The following is a 5,137-nucleotide window of genomic DNA, read 5'->3' on the forward strand; positions in this document are numbered from 1 at the left end:
TGAAGACACTACTTTGATGCTTAAGGAGACTTTGTTTTATAATTTATCTATCCAAAGAAATTAAGTGCTGATGCATTCATCTGTTTTCATTATACTGGTTATGATAAGATTCCTAAGCAATGCCCAGAGTAGTGAAATGTGACACAACAACCAAAGGAAAGTCTGGAAAATGTATGCTTAAAATGACAAGTACACTTAGCCTAGTAAATTCTTAACCCTTCTGTTTCCCTCCTCTGTGACCAGCAGTTTCTGCTGATGTGTCAGTGAGAAGAATACTGATTTTATCAGTGCCTCAAAGTGTGCTAATTACCTCATTTCTAAGAAATGCTATATTATGACTGGCAACAGCTCTTTAGCATCCACTCTACTCAGCAGGAACTCCTTGGCAGAGCAGAGTTCTTGATACATGTAATTAGCATTTCCTCTCATTATAAATAATTGTTCCTCATTTTCTACTAATTCTTTTCTAGGTTATTGATATACTTGCAGTAACAATAGACAAACCTGAGCAAACTGGGATTTGGAGCATCTTTCTTATGAGGAGAGACTGTGGGAGCTGGGCCTGTTTAGTCTAGAAGACTGGGAGGAGATCTCATCAATACATATAAATATCTCAAAGGTGGGTGTCAAGAGGATGGTGCCAGACTCTTTTCAGAGGTGGCCAGTGACAGGATGAGGAGTAATGGCCATAAACTAAAACATAAGAGTTCCACCTCAACATGAGGAAGAACTTTGAGGGAGGCAGAGCACTGGAGCAGGCTCCCCAGGTAGGGTGTGGAGTCTCTTTCTCTGCAGACATTCAAAGCCCATGTGGACTGTTCCTGTGCTACCTGCTCCACGTGACCCTTCCTTGTCAGGGGAGTTGGACCAGATGATCTCTAGAGGTTCCTTCCAACCCCAACAATTCTGTGAAATTGTTTCATGAATCTTCCATATGCTGATTTTGTTACTGTGTAGCCAATGGCACAGCAATTGGCTACACAGTATATTAATGATATTAATGTTTGTGTTTGATGGAAGTTATATTTTAAACCTGTTTGGAAAAAATGTATAATGCTGAGAATATGATTGTCCACATAGTACGTGTTCTATCTTCTTTGTTTGAAGCTTTTATCTTTGGTACAATTTGATATACTAGGTAGGATTCAGTTCAAGATGAAGACACCAAAAGTACTGTCTATGTATAATCTGAGTGCTTAAACCTCCAGTGTAATTAACAAGGACACAGTCAATACAGTCAGTGATGTGGAGAGTTATTCAAGCAACCTTCCAGGGTGTGTGTCTGATGTGATTTGAGATTTCATCATTTCATCATTTCACCTTCAAAAAGGCACAAATATTCTTAAGTTCCTTGGCTTCTTAAGCCCTTCATATCTGTGAAGCAGACATTTCAAGTGTCTGGGCATCTTAAATGAAACTAGAAGTTGATGTTTAGGGAATGGAAAATCTGCCTCGGTAAGCTGAAAGGAGTAGGCTCCACTGCTCCTCAGCTGCCATTATTTTTTCAGGAGCTTGGATAGCTCTTTGGCAATTATAGTTAGTTGTTATAATATTAAACTTACAACTACCATTATAGGCCTGGGTGACTCGTGATTTCAAACTCCACCTACAACACTGCTGTAGTTGATGACATTTCTGTCACCATGCTGCCAGAAGGATGTAGATACTCCCAGCACATTCTTGAATGAATAATTTGTTTCCTATTCTCACTTCATTCTGTGCTAAAAAGGCCTTTTTTAGTTCATGAAATGCAAAATACAGCAGAAAACTTGCATTCTTTCCCAGGATGATCCAGAGGTAGGAATAGATTTGTAGTCTGGGACCTGGCAGAGCTCAGGTTAAGGTACTGCTCTCCACATTATTCTTGTCTCTGTATGATGGCTATCAGTATGATGAGTATCAAAAAAACAAGGGAGAAATATGGATGTGTCAGGTTTTTTGAACTTTACTGTGCTTGGAGATACAGGACAGGAAAAAAATACGCATTTTAGACTTCAACTGTATGAATTATTGTCTGCCACTATAGATACAATATCAAAAGTATCTCAAATCCCAGGCAGGTATTTTCAAGTTAGTCAGAAGTAAAATAAATTGCAATAAATATTTCAAGCTTAACTGCCTAATATTAGGAATCAGCATAAAATTAGTTTGCTGTAAATACACTACTCTTAAATTACAACAATTCAGCTTTTATACATTCATAATTCATTTACTAAAATAAATGTCACTCAATATGATGAAGTTCATCCTACTTTGTTGAGCAATGGGTAATCACCCATTACTCAGAAGTTCAGAATTTATAGTCTTAATGAAAGGAATACACTGCACAAGAGCCATGCCTACTTTGAATCATCACTTTTATTGTGCAGTGAACATAAAGATGCTGGATTTCATAAACTTATATCCTGTTCTTTTTGACCCATGCCTTCATACAGCCTATTGCCCAGACAAAATTTAGATCTTATGCTAATATGTTATATTGTCATTTCTCCTTTTTTTTTCCCTATGCATGAACACTGGTTCTGTGGAAATGTAGATATTTTCTACTGAAACCTTGAAATCTACTCCATTTCCTAGAACTGAATCATTCAGAAGATAAACTGAGTTATTTTTCTTTCTTAGTTTCTTCTGCAATCCTTCTCATTCTTGATTATATAACTTTTCTCACTGGTAACATTTGCCGACATTAAGTACAAGAATTATTGCCCTTTATTTTTTTCCAGGCTGCTCAGTAACCATGTTGTGGCCATCTCGGCTGGCTCATTCTGTCTTAATTAGGTTTACAGATATTTTGACTCATTCAAAGTCTCACTAATGCTTTGTCTCTGGCCCATAATGGTCTTTTATCACAGGTCTAATTGTTTTCTTTGTCTTTTCTGAGATGGCTGAAGAGTCAGGAAATAGTTCTTTTTGTGTATGTTGCAGATGGTTCCATCCACTTCTTATTTTTCTCCCTGCTGATGTCTTTGATGTGTTTTTTCTTCATTCTCTTCATTTTAGACATTCCTCTCCTTGGCACAGACCTTCATGAGAACTTTAGTGTGGCTTCACTGGTCTTGCTTGCTAAATTTCATTGCATTATCTGGTGATTGACTCTTTCAGAAGAAAACTGAATGCACACGCGCATGTGATTTTCTTTGTTAGCTTACTTGTCAAGCCTGAAAGTAACTATCACTCTCACTATTTGCAACTCCTTGACAACTGACCAGTACAACACACTTGGGTTGAGACACTCTCATGCTCTAAGGCCTTTCACATTCACAATATACTTTTTCCAATAAAGCTTATTAGCATTGCTCATAACCTTTTTTTTTTTACATTTAGGTGAGTAGTTGCACTGACTGCCTGTTGACATGGAATCAAATAATTATAGATGGTAAGGGAAATAAAAGAATTTTCTCATAACTGGTCTGTTTGTAGGAAAGTACAGCTCAGTTTTACAGATGTGAAAGCTATGACTATTTCACATTTGCTTGTATATCCTTGCTGTTCTGTATAGTGCCCTGTATCACAAGAGACTCCAAGTACTGCCGTGAGTATGAGGAAATAATTATAGCAATCGAAAATGTGACTAACTAGTAAAATCTGCCCTCTGAACTTCCTGACATGTTAAGTTGGTGTGTTCCCTTTGATGACTTACTGCAGCTTAGATGAAATCAAAGGACCTGCGGCAATTCAAAGGAGCTGAGAATTCTTATTGTATTCAAACAATGGGAAGACAGTTCCTGAAATTAACACGAACAAATAAGAACTTCATTTCAGAAGAAAGAAAATTGAATGAAACGAATCATCCAACATCTAGTCTTGCAAGGACAAATTATGTGTTCAACTTTCTTGTATAATCATGCAAAGGAATACCTGCAGCTTAAGTAGCAGTTTTGGACAGGCTGGGTATACATATAGTAATATAACTAATTACGACAACTTATACTTAACACCTTTCATCACAAAGTACACTATCAAGCACTAGTCATTTGATTCTTACGACATGCCTGTAGAAGACTATTATACTGTTGTAGAGATTGCACACAGAGATTAAATGGTTTGGGTTAGGCCACACATCAAGTGAGTAGCAGAGCCAAAAGGAGAGCGTGAGTGTTGGCTTCCAGCCCTGCGCTCCAACTACTGGACTGCACCTCCTTAATACTTAAATCCCATATTGCTCCTCTAACAGAGCTACTGAAACTTTTGAGCACTCCTAAGTTTTGGTGTAATATTAAACCTGTTGTATTTCTGTCTCCTAGCTCCTTTAAGATGTCACAAAATACTGTAATTACACTTTTAAGGGTCTCATTTTACAGGCTGCCCCAGGTCGCCCAGCCCTGCTGGGGGTCAGCGTGACATTGTGTAGCTCCCATACGCTGTCCCCAGTATACAATTGCTGGCTGCTGCTGCTTCTCTGCTCGCTTTCGTCATGGCCTCAGTGTTATGCCCTTAGCACTGCTGTGTGAGTGGCTGGACCATTCTGTGCTTAAATAATTCCAGCTATAGGCTAGCTAATGGGAAGCAGATGTCTCCCTGGCACTGGCGGGAGCTTTCGGTCCTGCCGCTCCCGTACCACTGGCAGACGTTCAGGTAACTGCTCTGGGACAGCCACGACCGCCCGGAGCTCTGCCCGTGCCTCGGAGGGCAGAGGGCGAGGGAGGAGGAGAAGGGGGCGAGCGGAGGGCGGAGCAGCCCTCGGGCAGCTGCCGTGCCGGCGATGGATGGAGCGGGGCCGCTCGCCCGCCCGCTGCCCTGCGGGGCCCGGGGACACCGCGCTGCTGGGACGGGCCGGCACGGCAGTGCACGGGTTCCGTTTCCTGTGGCCGCCACAACAAACTCAGGTTTGCAAACTCTGCGCTTCACGCTGCGCCGTGGGGGCTCGTGGAGCTGCGTGAAACAGCGCTTCCCGGGCCAGCATGATGCTCGGGAAATAAGGAAAAAAATACCCAGCCACGGACAGAAAAAAAAAAAAGGTAGGAAATGCCGAAGAGAGAGTCTTGCACGCTGCCTCTTTGTGCTGCAGCAGCCGGGGGTGTAACTGAGTCCCCAAAGCACCCACCCTCCAGGGTGCCACCCAATGGCTGCCGTGGGCTCGGCGCAGCCCCTCCCGCCCGCCTCGGCTGAGAGGGACCCGCCGGGACACTGCCCGGGC

Source organism: Corvus cornix, chromosome 2 (assembly GCF_000738735.6).
Source record: "Corvus cornix cornix isolate S_Up_H32 chromosome 2, ASM73873v5, whole genome shotgun sequence".
Lineage (NCBI taxonomy): Eukaryota > Metazoa > Chordata > Aves > Passeriformes > Corvidae > Corvus > Corvus cornix.